The sequence below is a fragment of the Arachis duranensis genome, chromosome 6, assembly GCF_000817695.3.
Source record: "Arachis duranensis cultivar V14167 chromosome 6, aradu.V14167.gnm2.J7QH, whole genome shotgun sequence".
In the NCBI taxonomy this organism is placed as follows: Eukaryota; Viridiplantae; Streptophyta; class Magnoliopsida; order Fabales; family Fabaceae; genus Arachis; species Arachis duranensis.
The window spans coordinates 59,580,163-59,600,454 of NC_029777.3; the positions used below are offsets into that span (position 1 = coordinate 59,580,163).

The 20,292-nt window shown below is 38.0% G+C and overlaps 2 non-coding genes across 2 annotated transcripts; both read right to left on the bottom strand.

The window, feature by feature from the left end:
• Positions 1–1,914: 1,914 nt before the first annotated feature.
• LOC127739820 (small nucleolar RNA R71) lies at positions 1,915–2,018 on the bottom strand. The gene has a single exon (XR_008000562.1). It is a non-coding gene; the product is annotated as a small nucleolar RNA R71 (small nucleolar RNA).
• A 12,389-nt stretch (positions 2,019–14,407) lies between these two features.
• LOC127740162 (small nucleolar RNA R71) lies at positions 14,408–14,515 on the bottom strand. Its single transcript, XR_008000843.1, has one exon. It is a non-coding gene; the product is annotated as a small nucleolar RNA R71 (small nucleolar RNA).
• Positions 14,516–20,292: the final 5,777 nt, after the last annotated feature.

Here is a 20,292-nt window from a genome sequence, read left to right on the forward strand (position 1 = left end):
TTCAAAAAAATTTTTTCCTTTTATTTCGAAAATAAATAAAAAAATACCAAAAAATCATAAAATCATAAAAACCAAAAATATTTTGTGTTTCTTGTTTGAGTCTTGAGTCAATTTTTAAGTTTGGTGTCAATTGCATATGCATATTGTTCTTGCATTTTTTCGAAAAATTCATGCATTCATGGTGTTCTTCATGATCTTCAAGTTGTTCTTGGTAAGACTTCTTGTTTGATCTTGATGATTTCTTATTTTGTGTCTTTTGTTGTTTTTCATGTGCATCTTTGCATACATATTTTCCAAGCCTTAAAAATTTCTAAGTTTGGTGTCTTGCATGTTTTCTTTGCATAAAAAATTTTTCAAAAAATATGTTCTTGATGTTCATCATGATCTTCAAAGTGTTCTTGGTGTTCATCTTGACATTCATAGTTATCATTTCCTTAATTTTCTCCAAATTTTCGAAAATTTAAGTTGACTTAGTCAACAACTTTTAAAATTAGTTGTTACTCATAAGTCAAGTCAAATTTTCAATTTTAAAAATCTTATCTTTTCAAAATCTTTTTTAAAAATCACATCTTTTTCATTTTTTCAATAATTTCGAAATTTTAAAAATTTATTTTTAAAATCTTTTTCTTATCTTGTTTTTTCAAAAAAAAATTGAAACTTTACTAACAATTAATTTGATTGATTCAAAAATTTGATGTTTGTTACTTTCTTGTTAAGAAAGGTTCAATCTTTAACTTCTAGAATCCTATCTTTTAGTTTCTTATTAGTCAAGTAATCAATTTTAATTTTAAAAATTAAATCTTTTTCAAAATATCTTTTTCTTAAGAATCTTATCTTTTTATCATATCTTTTTATCATATCTTCTTATCTTATCTTTTTATCATATCTTTTTCAAAATTTTATCTTTTTCAAAAAAGTTTGATTTTAAAATATCTTTTCTAACTTCTTATCTTCTTATCTTTTCAAATTTGATTTTAATATCTTTTCCAACTAACTAGTTGAGTTTTTGTTTGTTTCTTATCTTTTTCAAAACCACCTAACTACTCTTTCCTCTCTAATTTTCGAAAATATCTCATCCCTTTTTCAAAAAATTTTTTTAATTAATTAATTGTTTTAATTTTAATATCTTATCTTTTATTTTCGAAAATCATTTAACTTCTTTTCAAATTTATTTTCGAAATTTCTTCCCTCTCCCCTTCTTCTATTTATTTATTTATTTACTAACACTTCTCTTCACCTCTCTTCATCTCAAATCACTGCCCCTACCTATTCATTCTTCTTCGCTCCTATTCCCTTTCTTCTTCTACTAACATAAAGGAATCTCTATACTGTGACATAGAGGATTCCTCTTTCTTTTCTTGTTCTCTTCTTCCCTATATGAGCAGGAATAAGAAAAATGGCATTCTTGTTGAAGCTGATCCAGAACCTGAAAGAACTCTAAAAAGGAAACTAAGAAAAGCTAAATTACAACAATCTAGAGGAAACCTTTCTGAGATTTTTGAACAAGAGAAGGAGATGGCAGCCGAACCCAACAACAATAATGCAAGGAGAATGCTAGGTAATTTCACTAAACCAACGTCCAAATTTGATGGAAGAAGCATCTCCATTCCGGCCATTGGAGCAAACAATTTTGAGCTGAAACCTCAATTAGTTGCTCTAATGCAACAGAACTGCAAGGTTCATGGACTTCCATCTGAAGATCCTTATCAGTTTTTAACTGAGTTCTTGCAGATTTGTGAGACTGTTAAGACAAATGGAGTAGATCCTGAAGTCTACAGGCTCATGCTTTTCCCCTTTGCTGTAAGAGACAGAGCTAGAACATGGTTGGATTCACAACCTAAAGATAGCCTGGACTCCTGGGGTAAGCTGGTCACGGCCTTCTTGGCTAAGTTCTTTCCTCCTCAAAAGCTGAGCAAGCTTAGAGTGGATGTTCAGACCTTCAAACAAAAAGATGGTGAATCCCTCTATGAAGCTTGGGAAAGATACAAACAGATGACCAAAAGATGTCCTTCTGACATGTTTTCTGAATGGACCATGATAGATATATTCTATTATGGTCTATCTGAGTTTTCCAAAATGTCATTGGACCATTCTGCAGGTGGATCCATTCACTTAAAGAAAATGCCTGCAGAAGCTCAAGAACTTATTGACATGGTTACAAATAACCAATTCATGTACACTTCTGAGAGGAATTCTGTGAATAATGGGATGCCTCAGAGGAAGAGAGTTCTTGAAATTGATGCTCTGAATGCCATATTGGCTCAGAACAAAGTGTTGACTCAGCAAGTCAACATGATCTCTCAAAGTCTGAATGGATGGCAAAATGCATCCAACAGTACTAAAGAGGCAGCTTCTGAAGAAGCTTATGATCCTGAGAACCCTACAATGGCAGAGGTTAATTACATGAGTGAACCTTATGGAAACACCTATAATTCATCATGGAGAAATCATCCAAATTTCTCATGGAAGGATCAACAAAAGCCTCAACAAGGCTTTAATAATGGTGGAAGAAACAGGCTTATCAATAACAAGCCTTTTCCATCATCTTCTCAGCAACAGACAGAGAATTCTGAGCAGAGCCCCTCTAATTTAGTAAATTTAGTCTCTGATTTGTCAAAAGCCACTTTAAGTTTCATGAGTGAGACAAGGTCCTCCATCAGAAATTTGGAGGCACAAGTGGGCCAGCTGAGTAAGAAAGTCATTGAAACTCCTCCCAGTATTCTCCCAAGCAATACAGAAGAGAATCCAAAAGGAGAGTGCAAGGCCATTGATGTAATCAATATGGCCGAATGCACAAGGGAGGAGAAAGACAAAAATCCTAGTGAGAAAGATCTCCTGGGACGTCTCTCAAGCAAGAAAGAGTCCCCTATTAAGGACCTAAAGGAATCTGAGGCTCATATAGAGACCATAGATATTCCATTAAATCTCCTTCTGCCATTCATGAGCTCTGAAGACTATTCTTCCTCTGAAGAGGATGAAGATGTAACTAGAGAGCAAGTTGCTCAATATTTAGGAGCTATCATGAAGCTGAATGCCAAGTTGTTTGGTAATGAGACTTGGGAAGGTGAACCCCCTTGCTCATTAGTGAACTAGATACATGGATTCAGAAAACTTTACCTCAAAAGAGACAAGATCCTGGTAAATTCTTAATACCCTGTACCATAGGCACCATGACCTTTAACAAGGCTCTGTGTGACCTGGAGTCAGGCATAAATCTTATGCCATTCTCTATAATGGAGAAACTAGGGATCATTGAGGTACAACCTGCCTTATTCTCATTACAACTGGCAGACAAGTCAGTAAGACAAGCTTATGGATTAGTAGAGGACGTGTTAGTAAAGGTTGAAGGCCTTTACATCCCTGCTGATTTCATAATCTTAAACACTAGGAAGGAAGAGGATAAATGCATCATCCTTGGAAGACCCTTCCTAGCCACAGCAGAAGCTGTGATTATTGTTAACAGAGGAGAATTAGTCCTTCAATTGAATGGGGACTATCTTGTGTTTAAAGCTCAAGGACCTTCCTCTGCAACCATGGAGAGGACGCATGAAAAGCTTCTCTTAGTACAGAGTCAAAAAGAGCCCCCACAGTCAACCTCTAAGTTTGGTGTTGGGAGGCCCTCATCATGCTCTAAATATCTGTGAGGCTCCATGAGAGCCCACTGTCAAGCTAATGACATTAAAAGAGCGCTTGTTGGGAGGTAACCCAATTTTTATTTATCTAATTTTATTTTTATTTTATTGTTATTTTGTGTTTTATTAGGTTCATGATCATGTGGAGTCACGAAAAAAAATTATTAAAATTAAAAACAGAATCAAAATAGCAGAAGAAAAATCACACCCTGGAGGAAGGACTTACTGGCGTTTAAACGCTAGTAAGGTGCATCTGGCTAGCGTTCAACACCAGAACAGAGCATGGATCTGGCGCTGAATGCCAGAAACAAGCAACATCCTGGCGTTTTGACGCCAAGAATATGCCTTGAGGAAAGCTGGCACTGAACGCCAGTAACAAGCATGGAACTGGCGTTCAACGTCAGAAACATGCTGCACATGGGCGTTGGACACCCAGAACGTGCATCACTTCGGCGTTTAAACGCCAGAATGGTATTCTAAGACATTTTACATGCCTAATTGGTGTAGGGATGTAAATCCTTGGCACCTCAGGATCTGTGGACCCCACAGGATCATCTCAGGATCTGTGGACCCCACAGGATTCCCATTTAACATATTCCCACCTTACCTCCTAATAATCCTATAACACACTTCCCCAAAAACTCTTCACCAATCACCTCAATCTCTCTTCCCAATTACCCCCTTCACCACTCACATTCATCCACTCTTCCCCATAAACCCCACCAACCTTCAAAATTCAAACATCTTTCCCACCCAAACCCACCCTACATAGCCGAACCTAACCTCCCTCCCCTCCCTATATATACCCATCCATTCTACTTCATTTTCACACCACACAACCCCTCTTCTATACCTTGGCCGAATCCTTCACCACTCACTCTCCTCCATATTTTCTTCTTCTTCTTCTTCTTTTCTTCTTTCTTTTCTTGCTCGAGGGCAATCAATATTTTAAGTTTGGTGTGGTAAAAGCATAAGCTTTTTGTTTTTTCATTACCATCAATGGCACCTAAGGCCGGAGAATCCTCTAGAAAAGGGAAAGGGAAGACAAAAGCTTCCACCTCCGAGTCATTGGAGATGGAAAGATTCATCTCCAAAAGCCATCAAGACCACTTCTATGATGTTGTGGCAAAGAAGAAGGTGATCCCTGAGGTCCCTTTCAAGCTCAAGAAAAATGAGTATCCGGAGATCCGACATGAGATCTGAAGAAGAAGTTGGGAAGTGCTAACCAACCCCATTCAACAAGTCGGAATCTTAATGGTTCAAGAGTTCTATGCTAATGCATGGATCACTAGGAACCATGATCAAAGTGTGAACCCGAATCCAAAGAATTCTCTTACAATGGTTCGGGGGAAATACTTAGATTTTAATCCGGAAAATGTGAGGTTGGCATTCAACTTGCCCATGATGCAAGGAGATGAACGCCCCTACACTAGAAGAGTCAACTTTGATCAAAGGTTGGACCAAGTCCTCGTGGACATATGTGTGGAAGGAGCTCAATGGAAAAGAGACTCCAAAGGCAAGCCAGTTCAACTGAGAAGACTGAACCTCAAGCCTGTAGCTAGAGGATGGTTGGATTTCATCCAACGCTCTATCATCCCTACTAGCAACCGATCCAAAGTTACTGTGGATCGGGCCATCATGGTTCATAGCATTATGATTGGAGAGAAAATAGAAGTTCATGAAGTTATCTCTTTTGAATTCTACAAAATAGCCGACAAGTCCTCCACCACGGCAAGGCTAGCTTTTCCTCATCTTATTTGCCTTCTATGTTGCTCAGCTGGAGTTATCATAGAAGGAGACATCCTCATTGAAGAGGATAAGCCCATCACAAAGAAGAGGATGGAGCAAACAAGAGAGACCCTCCACGGATCTCAAGAGATGCATGAGGAAGCTCATCATGAAGAAATCCCTGAGATGCCTCAAAGGATGCACTTTCCTCCCATCAACTATTGGGAACAACACAACACTTCCCTAGAAGATTTGAGTTACAATGTGGAACAATTAAGGGTGGAACATCAAGAGCACTCCATCATCCTCCATGAAATTAGAGAAGACCAAAGAGTAATGAGGGAGGAGCAACAAAGGCAAGGAAGGGGCATAGAGGAGCTTAAGGACATTGTTGGTCTTTCAAGAAGAAGACGCCACTAAGGTGGATTCATTCCTTGTTCTTATTTTTCTGCTGTTCGGTTTTTATGTTATATGTTCATCTATGTTTTGTGTCTCTACTTCATGATCATTAATAGTTAGTAACTATGTCTTAAAGTTATGAATAATTCCATTAATCCTTCACCTCTCTTAAATGAAAAATATTTTAATTTAAAAGAACAAGAAGTACATGAATTTTGAATTTATCCTTGAATTTAGTTTAATTATATTGATGTGGTGACAATACTTTTTGTTTTCTGAATGAATGCTTGAACAGTGCATATTTTGATCTTGTTGTGTATGAATGTTAAAATTGTTCGCTCTTGAAAGAATGATGAACAAAGAGAAATGTTATTGATTATCTGAAAAATCATAAAATTGATTTTTGAAGCAAGAGAAAGCAGTGAAAAAGCAAAGGCTAGAAAAAAAAGTGGCAAAAAAAATTTAGAAAGAAAAAGAAAAAGCAAGCAGAAAAAGCCAATAGCCCTTAAAACCAAAAGGCAAGGGTAAAAGGATCCAAGGCTTTGAGCATCAATGGATAGGAGGGCCAAAGGAAATAAATCCAGGCCTAAGCGGCTAAACCAAGCTGTCCCTAACCATGTGCTTGTGTCATGAAGGTCCAAGTGAAAAGCTTGAGACTGAGTGGTTAAAGTCATGATCCAAAGCAAAAAGAGTGTGCTTAAGTGCTCTGGACACCTCTAAGTGGGGACTCTAGCAAAGCTGAGTCACAATCTGAAAAGGTTCACCTAGTCATGTGTCTGTGGCATTTATGTATCCGGTGGTAATACTGGAAAACAAAGTGCTTAGGGCCACGGCCATGACTCATAAAAGTAGCTGTGTTCAAGAATCAACATACTTAACTAGGAGAAGCAATAACACTATCCGAAATTCTAAGTTCCTAGAGAAGCCAATCATTCTGAACTTCAAAGGAAAAAGTGAGATGCCAAAACTGTTCAGAAGCAAAAAGCTACAAGTCCCGCTCATCTAATTAGAATTAATATTCATCGATATTTTGAGATTTATAGTATATTCTCTTCTTTTTATCCTATTTTATTTTCAGTTGCTTGGGGACAAGCAACGATTTAAGTTTGGTGTTGTGATGAGCGGATAATTTATACGCTTTTTGGCATTGATTTTAGGTAGTTTTTAGCATGATCTAGTTACTTTTAGGGATGTTTTCATTAGGTTTTATGCTAAATTCACATTTTTGGACTTTACTATGAGTTTGTGTATTTTTCTGTGATTTCAGGTATTTTCTGGCTGAAATTGAGGGACCTGAGCAAAACTCTGATAACGAGGCTGACAAATTAAAGGACTGCTGATGCTGTTGGAATCTGACCTCCCTGCACTCAAAATGGATTTTCTAGAGCTAAAATACTCCAAATGCCGCGCTCTCAACGGCGTTGGAAAGTAGACATCCAGAGCTTTCCAGCAATATATAATACTCCATACTTTGTTCGAGATTTGACGATGTAAACTGGCGCTCAACGCCAGTTCCATGCTGCATTCTGGAGTCAAACGCCAGAAACACGTCACGAACCAGAGTTGAACGCCCAAAACACATTACAACTTGGCGTTCAACTCCAAAAGAAGCCTCAGCTCGTGGATAGATCAAGCTCAGCCCAAACATACACCAAGTGGGCCCTGGAAGTGGATTTATGCATCAATTACTTACTCCTGTAAACCCTAGTAGCTAGTCTAGTATAAATAGGATAGTTTACTATTGTATTAGACATCTTTTGGCCATTCGGTCTTTTGATCATTCAGGGACCGGCCTCCCGGCCATGCCTGAACCTTTCACTTTTGTATTTTCAATGGTGGAGTTTCTACACACCATAGATTAAGGGTGTGGAGCTCTGCTGTACCTCAAGTTTTAATGCAATTACTACTCTTTTCCTTTAAATTTCATTTATTCCTGTTCTAAGATATTCGTTGCACTTCAACATGACGAATGTGATGATCCGTGACACTCATCACTATTCTCACCTATGAACACGCGTGATTGACAACCACTTCCGTTCTACCTTAGGCCGGGCGCATATCTCTTAGATTCCTTAATCAGAATCTTCGTGGTAGAAGCTAGAATTGATGGCGGCATTCATGGGAATCCGGAAAGTCTAACCTTGTCTGTGGTATTCCGAGTAGGATTCTGGGATTGAATGACCGTGACGAGCTTCAAACTCCTAAAGGCTGGGCGTTAGTGACAGACGCAAAAGAATCACGGGATTCTATTCCAACCTGATTGAGAACCGACAGATGATTAGCCGTGCTGTGACAGAGCATTTAGACCTTTTTCACTGAGAGGATGGGATGTAGCCATTGACAACAGTGATGCCCTACATATAGCTTACCATAGAAAGGAGTGATGAAAACTAGAAGGAAGAAGTTGGAAAGCAGAGATTCAGAAGGAGCACAGCATCTCCATACGCCTATCTAAAATTCCCACCACTAATTTACATAAGTATTTCTATCCTATTTTATTTATCTTTATTTTCTATTTATTTTATTAATCATATTTAAACCAATAATCCCTTAAATTAGTTAAATCCACCTGAGTGAGATTTATAAGGTGACCATAGCTTGCTTCATACCTACAATCTCTGTGGGATCGACCCTTACTCACGTAAGGTTTACTACTTGGACGACCCAGTATACTTGGTGGTTAGTTGAACAGAGTTGTGGAAAGAAAGTGCTAAGTTAATAGATGCACATGCCAAGGAGCCATTATTGATAATCACAATTTCGTCCACAATCTATCCTCTAGATCTGAGTCGTGGTCGTTGTCATGGTCATCCGCCATGGTGATGGGATGACTTCCAGGGTCCCCGGCAACGGCACCAATTTCTGAGGATTACCTGAAATTGGAGGTCGATCTTGGACGAGATCTTCTGTGCTGGTTGGAGCAGTTGTGTTCGACTTGTTGGACTTGGTGGTAGTGCTGATCCTTCAACCCCGGAGGGTGGGGGGTACCTGCAAGGGACTCCGATGCTTAAGTTAGCAAGGGTATTAAGCAGGTATTGAATAGAATCAGAGTATGAGTTATATCTGGGTGCTCCAATGTATTTATAATGGTGAGATGTGACCTTCTTTGGATAAGATAAGTTAGTTATCTTATCTTATCTTATCTTTTGTCGAGGTCAGTTTATCTTCCATGGAACCGCTATTATCTCTATAGGCTTGGGCTGCCTTTGGATCGGGGTCGTATTCCTTGAGTTGGGCCCTTCTTTGGGCTTTCTTGTCAATTTGGCCGAGTTCTTTACGAAGAAGTCGGTCTGCTTGACCAAAAGAGGTTGGTCACTTTGCTACTGAACATCCCGGCTCAGACAGCTCGACCCAAGGTATGAACAGATTTCATGGAGGATAATGAAGTGCTCTTGGTGCTCCATCCTTAGTGCTTTTGGTGCTCCTTTCTAGTGATGGGTTTTTGAGATAATCTCTCCATCTCCCATGACTCGGAGTTGGACATAACTGCCTTTTCTTTCCTCTTCCTAGAGGTTTATCCAGTCTTAGGTGCCATTAATGGTTATGGAAAAACAAAAAGCAATGCTTTTTCAACACCAAACTTAAAAGATTGCTCGTCCTCGAGCAAAAGAAGAAAGAAAGAAGGAGAAGAAGAAGAAATGGAAGAGATGGAGGTGTATAAAGGGTCGGCCATGTGGGGTTGGGAGTGTTTTTGGAGGGGAATAGTTTGAATTTAAGTGGGTGGGTGTAGGTGGGAAATAGTGGTTGGATGTGAGTGGTGAAAAGGGTGTTATGGAAAGATTTGAAGAAGGGGGAAAGTGAGTTGGGGTAGGTAGGGATCCTGTGAGGTCCACAGATCCTGAGGTGTCAATGATTTCTCATTGCTGCACCATTCTGGCGTGTAAACGCCTCTTTGAGTGCCAATCCTGGCGTTAAAGCCAGTTGCTGCCCATTTCTGGCGTTTAACGCCAGCTTTACTTTCCTTTCTGGCATTTAACGCCATCTTTTCTTCCCTTTCTGGCATTTAACACCAGCTTGGTGCCCTTTTTGGCGTTAAACGCCAGTCCGGTGCCCTTTTCTGGCGTTAAACGCCCAGAATGGTCCCAGACTGGGCGTTTAACACCCATTCTGCTACCTAAATGCCAGTAAGCTCATCCTCCAGGGTGTGCTATTTTTAATGCTATTTTTTATTTTTACTTTAATTTTTGCATTTGTTTTTGTGATTCCACATGATTATCATCCTAAAGAAAACATAAAATAACAATGGAAATTTAACATAGATAAGTAAAAATTGGGTTGCTTCCCAATAAGCGCTTCTTTAATGTCAATAGCTTGACAGTGAGCTCTCATGGAGCCTCACAGATACTCAGAGCATGGTTGTGGCCTCCTAACACCAAACTTAGAGTTTGAATGTGGGGGCTTGTTTTGACTCTGTATTGAGAGAAGCTTTTCATGCTTCTTTTCCATGTGTATTGAAGGAGATCCGTGAGCTTTAAACATAAGGTAATCCTCATTCACTTGAAGGACAAACTCTCCTCAGTCAAAATCAATCACAGCTTTTGCTGTGGCTAGGAAGGGTCTGCCAAGGATGATGGATTCATCCTTGTTCCTTCCAATGTCTAGGATTATGAAGTCAGCAGGGAAGTAAAGGCCCTCAACCTTCTCTAAAACATCCTCTACAAGTCCATCAGCCTGTTTCATGGATTTGTCTGCCATCTCTAGTGAGATTCTTGAAGCTTGCACCTCAAAGATTCCCAATTTCTCCATTACAGAGAGTGGTATGAGTTTATGCCTGAGCCCAGGTCACACAGAGCCTTCTCAAAGGTCATGGTGCCTATGGTACAGGGTATTAAGAATTTTCTGGGATCCGGTTTCTTCTGAGGTAATGTCTGCCTAATCAAGTCATTCAGTTCATTGGTGAGCAAGGAGGGTGATGAGCGGATAATTTAAATGCATTTTGGCATTGTTTTTAGGTAGTTTTTAGTAGGATCTAGCTACTTTCAAGGATTTTTTTATTAGTTTTTATCAAAAAATCATATTTCTGGACTTTACTATGAGTTTATGTGTTTTTCTGTGATTTCAGGTATTTTCTGGCTGAAATTGAGGGACCTGAGCAAAAATCTGATAGTAGGCTGAAAAAGGACTATAGATGTTGTTGGATTCTGACCTCCCTGCACTTGAAATGGAATTTCTGGAGCTACAGAACTCCAAATGGCGCGTTCTCAATTGAATTAAAATGTAGACATCCAGAGCTTTCCAGCAATATATAATAGTCCATACTTTATTTGAGTTTAGATGACGCAAACTGGCATTCAACGCCAGTTCCATGCTACATTCTGGAGTAAAACGCCAGAAACATGTCACAAACCAGAGTTAAACGCCAAAAACACGTTACAACTTGGCGTTTAAGCCCAAGAGGAGCCTCTGCACGTGTAAAGCTAATGCTCAGGCCAAGCACACACCAAAGTGGGCCCCGAAAGTTGATTTCTGCATTTAGACTTATTTCTGTAAACCCTAGTAGCTAGTCTAGTATAAATAGAACTTTTTACTTTTGTATTGGGAGTCTCTCTTAGACCATTGTTCCTTTTCCCTATTTTTGAATTCATATGCCATTTGGGGAGGCTGGCCATTCAGCCACGCCTGGACCTTTATCACTTATGTATTTTCAACGGTGGAGTTTCTACACACCATAGATTACGGTGTGGAGCTCTGCTGTTCCAAGAGTATTAATGCAAAGTACTATTGTTCTTCTATTCAATAAATGCTTATTCTTGTTCTAAGATATTTGGTGCACTTCAACATAATGAATGTGATGATTCGTGACACTCATCATCATTCTCACCTATAAACGCATGACTAACAACCACTTCCGTTCTTCCTTAGATCGAACGTGTATCTCTTAGCCTCCATTCCGAAAGATCGGAGACTTCTTGATATAAGCTAGAATTATTGGAGGCCATTCCTGAGATCCGGAAAGTCTGAACCTTGTCTGTGGTATTCCAAGTAGGATCTGGAAAGAGATGACTGTGACGAGCTTTAAACTCGCGAGTGTTGGGCGTAGTGACAGACGCAAAAGGATCACTGGATTCTATTCCAACATGATCGAGAACCGACAGATGATTAGCCGTGCGGTGACAGCGCATTTGGACCATTTTCACTGAGAGGACGGGAGGTAGCCATTGACGCCAGTGAAACCCGAACATACAGCTTGCCATAGAAAGGAGTAAGAATGATCTGATGAAAGCAGTAGGAAAGCAGAGATTCAAAAGGAACACAGTATCTTCATGCGCTTATCTGAAATTCCCACTAATGAATTACATAAGTATCTCTATCTCTATTTTATGCTTTATTTATCTTTATATTCAAAAACCATTATAACCATTAGAATCCGGCTGACTGAGATTTACAAGATGACCATAGCTTGCTTCATTCCAAACAATCTCCGTGGGATCGACACTTACTCACGTAAGGTTTATTACTTGGACGACCCAGTGCACTTGCTGATTTGTTGTGCAAAGTTGTGAAGAAGAATGATATTACAATTGTGCGTACCAAGTTGTTGGTGCCATTGAGATCACAATTTCGTGCACCATGTTTTTGGCGCCATTGCCGGGGATTGTTTGAGTTTGGACAATTGACGGTTCGTCTTGTTGCTCACATTAGGTAATTTTCTTTTCAAAAAGTTTTCAAAAAAAATCTTTCAAAAAATTTTTTTATTTTATTTTCGTTTTTCAAAAAGAAATTTTTGAAAAAATCCAAAAAAAATTAATAAAATCATAAAATCAGAAAAAATATTTTTGTGTTTCTTGTTTGAGTCTAGTCTCAATTTTTAAGTTTGGTGTCAATTGCATGTTTTTAAAATTTGTGCATTTTTGGAAAAACTCATGCATGGTGTTCTTCATGATCTTCAAGTTGTTCTTAATAAGTTTTCTTGTTTGATCTTCATATTTTCTTGTTTTGTGTCTTTTGTTGTTTTTCATATGCATTTTTTGATCCATAGTGTCTAAACATTGAAAATTTCTAAATTTGGTGTCGTGCATATTTTTCTTTTCTTGAAAATTTTTCAAAAATAAATCTTGATGTTCATCATGATCTTCAAAGTGTTCTTGGTGTTCATCTTAACATTCATAGTGTTCTTGCATGCATCATGTGTTTTGATTCATAATTTTCATGTTTTGGGTCACATTTGTTGTTTTTCTCTCTCATCATTAAAAATTCAAAAATCAAAAAATATCTTTTCCTTCTTTTACTCAAAAATTTGAAATCTTTGGGTTGACTTAGTCAAAAAATTTTAAAATAAGTTGTTTCTTGTTAGTAAAGTCATGATTTCAATTTTAAAAATCTTATCTTTTCAAAATCTTTTTCAAAATCAAATCTTTTCTTTTTCCTTTTGTTATTTTCGAAAATTTTTTAAACTTGATTTTCAAAATCTTTTTCTTATCTTTATTTCATGATTTTCAAAAACTTTACTAATAATTAATGTGATTGATTCAAAAAATTTGAAGTTTGTTACTTTCTTGTTAAGAAAGGTTCAATCTTTAAATTCTAGAATCATATATTTTAGTTTCTTATTAGTCAAGTAATCAATTTTAATTTTAAAAATCAAATCTTTTTAATTTCCTTTTCAAATCTTTTTCAAAATATATTTTCAATCATATCTTTTTCAAATCATATCTTTTTTCAAAATCAATTTCAAAAATCTTTTCTAACTTCCTATCTTATTGATTTTCAAATCATTTTCAACTAACCAATTGACTTTTTGTTTGTTTCTCATCTTTTTCAAAACCACCTAACTACTTCTCTCTCTGTAATTTTCGAAAATTCCTCACCCTTTTTCAAAATTCTTTTTAATTAACTAATTGTTTCAAATTTCAATTTTAATTTTATTTCTTCTCTTAATTTTCAAAAATCACTAACTTTTTTTTAAATAATTTTTGAAATTCTCTCCTTCTCATCTCTTTCTACTTATTTATTTATCTACTAACACTTCTCTTCTACTCATAATTCAAACCCTCTACTCTTTTCTCTCTGTGTTTGAATTTTTCTTCTTCTATTCTTTTCTTCTTCTACTCACATAAAGGAATCTCTATACTATGACATAGAGGATTCCTCTTCTTTTCTGTTCTCTTTTTTTTCATATGAGCAGGAGCAAGGACAAGGACATTCTTGTTAAAGCAGATCCTGAACCTGAAAGGACTCTGAAGAAGAAGCTAAGAGAAGCTAAAGCACAAAAATCCAAAGAAAACCTTACAGAGAATCTCAAAAAAGAAGTAGACATGGCCGAACCCAACAACAATGCAAGGAGGATGCTTGGTGATTATACTACACCTACTTCCAATTTTTATGGAATAAGCATCTCAATCCCTGCCATTGGAGCAAACAATTTTGAGCTGAAGCCTCAACTAGTTGCTCTAATACAACAGAACTGCAACTTTCATGGACTTCCATCAAAAGATCCCTATCAATTTTTAACTGAATTATTACAGAATTATGATACTGTTAAGACTAATGGAGTAGATCCTGAAGTCTACAGGCTCATGCTTTTTCCTTTTGCTGTAAGAGACGGTGCTAGAACATGGTTGGACTCACAACCTAAAGATAGCCTAGACTCTTGGGATAAGCTGGTCACGGCCTTTTTGGCCAAGTTCTTTCGTCCTTAAAAGCTGAGCAAGCTTAGAGTGGATGTTCAGACCTTCAAGCAAAAAGATGGTGAATCCCTCTATGAAGCTTGGGAAAGATACAAGTAGTTGACCAAAAAGTGTCCTTCTGATATGCTTTCAGAGTGGACTATTTTGGATATATTCTATGATGGTCTATCTGAGTTCTCTAAGATGTCACTGGACCATTCTGTAGGTGGATCCATTCACCTAAAGAAAACGGCTACAGAAGCTCAAGAACTCATTGACATGGTTGCAAATAACCAATTCATGTACACCTCTGAGAGGAATCTTGTGAATAATGGGACCCCTCAGAAAAGGGGAGTTCTTGAAATTGATACTCTGAATGCCATATTGGCTCAGAATAAAATGTTGACTCAGCAAGTCAACATGATTTCTCAGAGTCTGAATGGATTACAAAATGCATCCAACAGTACTAAAGAAGCATCTTCTGAAGAAGAAGCTTATGATCCTGAGAACCCTACAATGGCAGAGGTGAATTACATGGGTGAAGCCTATGGAAACACCTATAATCCCTCATGGAGAAATCATCCAAATTTCTCATGGAAGGATCAACAAAAGCCCCAACAAGGCTTTAATAATGGTGGAAGAAACAGGTTTAGTAATAACAAGACTTTTCCATCATCTCCTCAGCAACAGATAGAGAATTCTGAGCAGAGCCCCTCTAGCTTAGCAAACATAGTCTCTGATATATCTAAGGCCACTTTAAGTTTCATGAGTGAAACAAGGTCCTCCATTAGAAATTTGGAGGCACTAGTGGGCCAGCTGAGTAAAAGAGTCATTGAAACTCCTCCTAGTACTATCCCAAGCAATACAGAAGAGAATCCAAAAAGAGAGTGCAAGGCCATTGATATAAACAAAATGGCCGAATCCAGAGAGGAAAGGGAAGACGTGAATTCCAATGAGGAAGACCTCATGGGACGTCCTTCAGACAGAAAGAAGTTCCCTATTGAGGACCTAAAGGAATCTGTGGCTCATATAGAGACCATAAAGATTCCATTAAACTTTCTTCTGCCATTCATGGGCTCTGAGAACTATTCTTCCTCTGAAGAGGATGAAGATGTAACTGAAGAGCAAGTTGCTCAATATCTAGGAGCCATCATGAAGCTGAATGCCAAGTTGTTTGGTAATGAGACTTGGGAAGATGAACCTTCCTTGCTCATTAGTAAACTAAATACATGGGTTCAGCAAACTTTACCTCAAAAGAAATAAGATCCTGGTAAATTCTTAATACCTTGTACCATAGGCACCATGACCTTTGAGAAGGCTCTGTGTGACCTGGGGTCAGGTATAAATCTTATGCCACTCTGTGTAACGGAGAAACTGGGAATCTTTGAGGTACAAGCTGCAAGAATCTCATTAGAGATGGCAGACAAGTCAATAAAACAAGCTTATAGATTGGTAGAGGACGTGTTAGTAAAGGTTAAAGGCCTTTACATCCCTGCTGATTTCATAATCCTAGACACTGGGAAGGATGAGGATGAATGCATCATCTTTGGAAGACCCTTCCTAGCCACAGCAGGAGCTGTGATTGATGTTGACAGAGGAGAGCTAGTCCTTCAATTGAATGGGGACTACCTTGTGTTTAAAGCTCAAGGATCTTCTTCTGCAACCACAGAGAGGAAGCATGAAAAGCTTCTCTCAATACACAGTAAAACACAGCCCCCACAATCAAACTCTAAGTTTGGTGTTGGGAGGTCCCAACAATGCTCTGAACATCTATAAAGCTCTATGAGAGCTCACTGTCAAGCTATTGACATTAAAGAAGCACTTATTGGGAGGCAACCCAATTTTTATTTATCTATATTTCTATTGTTCTTTTATGTTTTATTAGGTTTATGATCATGTGGAGTCACAAAACAATTGCAAAAATTAAAAACAGAATCAAAAACAGCAGAAGAAAAAGCACACCCTGAAGGAAGAGTTGTCTGGCGTTTAAATGCCAGAAACAAGCATCTGTCTGGCGTTTAACGCCAGAAACAAGCACCAAGCTGGCGTTTAACGCCAGAAATAAGCATAAGACTGGTGTTAAATGCTAGAAACAAGCTACATCTGGGTGCTTAACGCCAGAAACAAGCATCAATCTGGCATTAAACGCCAGAATTGCATACAGAGGGTGTTTTACACGCCTAAAAGGTGCAGGGATGAGAAATCCTTGACACCTCAAGATCTGTGGATCCCACAGGATCATCTCAGGATCTGTGGATCCCACAAAATTCCTGCCTACCCCACTTCTCTCTTCCTCACACAATCCAATAACATTATACCCTTCACCAATCACCTCAATCTCTCTTCCCCATTACACCTTCACCAATCACATCCGTCCACTCTTCCCCATAAACCCCACCTACCTTCAAATTTAAAATCTCTTTCCCACCCAAACCCACCATAAATAACCGAACCTAAACCCCTCTCCCTCCACTATATAAACCCATCCATCCTTCTTCATTCTCACACAACACTACCCTCTCTTCTCCCCCTTGGCCGAAACCCACACCTCTCTCCCTCTCCTGCAAATCTTCTTATTCTTCTTCTATTCTTTCTTCTTTTGCTCGAGGGCGAGTAACATTCTAAGTTTGGTGTGGTAAAAACATAGCTTTTTTTGTTTTTCCATAACCATTGATGGCACCTAAGGCCAGAGAAACCTCAAGAAAGAGGAAAGGGAAGGCAATTGCGTCCACCTCTGAGTCATGGGAGATGGAGAGATTCATCTCAAAAGCCCATCAAGACCACTTCTATGAAGTTGTGGCCAAGAAAAAGGTGATCCCTGAGGTCCCTTATAAGCTCAAAAAGGGCGAATATCCGGAGATCCGACAATAGATTAGAAGAAGAGGATGGGAAGTTCTCTCCAATCCCATTCAACAAGTCAGAATCTTAATGGTTCAAGAGCTCTATGCAAACGCATGGATCACTAGGAACCATGATCAAAGCATGAACCCAAACCCAAGGAATTGGCTTACAATGGTTCGGGGGAAATGCTTAAATTTCAGTTCGAAGAATGTAAGGTTGGCGTTCAACTTGCCCATGATGTAAGAAGACGCACGCCCCTACACTAGAAGGGACAACTTGATCAAAGGTTGGACCAAGTCCTCATGGACATATGTGTGGAAGGAGCTTAATGGAAAAAAGACTCAAAAGGTGTAACGACCCAATTTTCAATATGTCTAGATCATACCGGAAACTGAGCGCTACCAATTTGTCCTCCTAATTATTATCTATTATTTATCATATGAGCCTGATTCGTTGTTAAAAGCGTTGTTAAATTGCGAGGTATATTTTTTTTTTGAACACATTTGGGTTAATAGATGGAATCACTCATAATCAATTCACAAGTAATAACAGATAAAACAGTTGTAAACAACCACACATAAATACATCACAAGCAGTTAACAACATTCAGTGATCCAGCCTTTGATTAAGAATAGACTTTTAGTTAGAACACCCCTAGATATAGCTAGATAATAACTATATACATATACATACATACAACATCCCAGGTCCTGACCTGTTCAATAGGTCCCTAAGCTGGCACCTAGGCTAGCCTAAACTCTATACTCACCTAGTCCCTCTAAACTACTAAAGCGAGGGAAAGTACATTCTAAGTCTTCACAACTCAAGTCAGGTGGAACGTCATCAAAAGATAGAACATCATCTGCTACTCCTCTGCACGATCAAACTTTTCCACAGGACGTCTCTCTGGTACCTCATGAAGTAGCCACACAATAGGAATCTCGTACACAGGATTTAGGTTAAAGTGCGCATACGAACGGGGTGCAGACGTTGGCTGGTCTCACAGTATATACATATAAACAGAGAATGATATTCACCCTAGACTCAGAAGACTACCTAGAGCAGGATCCTCTTCGCAGAACCATCATCAACGAACTACGGTAAGGTACTCTTACTTCCATCTGAAGGGGAAGGGAGAGAGAAGGAGTAAGAACTGGGGAGTTCTTAGTAGGGTCGGGGTTATTAGTTACGTTCATTAATTCCGTGTTGTTTAGCAGATAAATAGCAGAATATCGAGAAGTAGTGGATAGAAGAAGCAGATAACTTAGAGAAAATAGAGAAAATAGAAAGCAGAACACAAACAAGAGAATACAAGAAAATAAAACACAGACACAGTGAATAGAATACAAACAAAGAAAACATGCATTCAAACAATCAACCATAACAGAGTAAATGTGCAACCAAGTATGATGCATGTCTAGCCCTAGTGCAGGTAATGAGCTCATCTGTCGGTTACATACCCGCTCCCGACGTTACCCAAATATAAATCTGTACTGCAGGAAAGCGTTCTCAGTGGTCACACCACCATCTATCTGACTGCCTTCACGCAGCAGATCATCACACAAATATCTCAGGAGTTGCCATAACGCAACAAATGAATAAACACATCTCTTGGGTTGCCTCAAGCAACAAATGACCTTTCAACAGGTCCTCTACTTTTTATTCTCTTTTATAATCATAAATATGCAAGCGGGACAAAACCCACGTCCTTGCCAACAATTTCATAAACTAAATACCTTTCCTCAAAAGAATCAGTGTAATTATCATCATAAGTTATCATTCTCGTTATTCATCTCTAATTACATATTCATATACAATACCCCTCTCTTTCTTTGTTCAATCATCCTGTACAAACTTTACAGCCTTTACTTTTACAACATCTTAACTCAAACCATTTCTCTTTATCAAATTACTCTCTTCTCTGTGTCTTTTTACTTTGCTCAGATTACTCTTTTCTCTATATCCCTCTATTCTGCTCTGGTTACTCTGTTCTCTGTGTTTCTTTACTCTGCTCTGGTTACTCTGCTTAACATATGTATTTAAAGCTTATGTAAATTTCGGTATGAATAGTTAGTCTGTCCCAAGTATAGGTTCATTAAGTCTATACTGAAACAGTTTAACTTTTCATATAATACCTAACCCTAGTCGCAACTCAAGGACTAACTATGTTGCCCTAGTTCGTTCGCTAATTCTATCTGTTTTTCTGTCATTAAAACATTACAGACTTTTTCTTCGATTTTTATCTTTTCTTTAACTTTTTATCTTTTCTTTATCTTTGCCTCACTAACATGTTATTACCACTCCCTAAGTGTTTTATGAAGGTAATTATGAGATTCTGCACTTAAAGTTGTCTTTCTAAAGCTTTTATAGAAAACTGCCTTTTTCGCATTATTTTATTATTTTTATTAAAATATTATTTTTAATTAAATATTATTATTTAATATTTTATTATTATTTATTATTTTATTAATATATTTTCGAAAATTAACTTTACTTTAACCTTTAACCTTTAAAATTCACTTTTTACCACCCGCAACTTTTAATATTTCTACTTTAACCACCCTAACTTTCAAAAATTACCAAATAACCCCTCAAACACCAAAATAATTACTTCCTTGCCCTTTCTAAGATCTAAAAGGTGTTCTTCATTTTTCTTCACCACACTCAAAGTGTTCTTCGTGTTCTTCGTAAATTCTTCAGATTCTTTCTCTGTTTTTACCCGTTTTTCAGTCTTTTCAGCAACCGATTTTTACCAAAATTCCCAGCCACTAAAACCCCATCTTTTCTACATGATTTTAACACAAATTGAACCCCAATTTAAGGCCTAGGGTTTCGTTTTCCAGCAGCCCTCAAGAACAACATTCATAGCTTAAATATCATCAAATTTCATCAAATTTTCAACAAAATTTCAACAAGAATCACTCATATAAACGGCGTACCTTTTGCATGATGGGTCAGCGAGAAAATGGGAACAGCGGCTTAAGCCATTAGGTGTAGGCGCTTTTCAGAGGTGGAATCTTATAGTTCTTCCTATTTGACCCGAAACCGATCGATCTAGCCATGAGCAGGTTGAAGAGAGCTCTAAC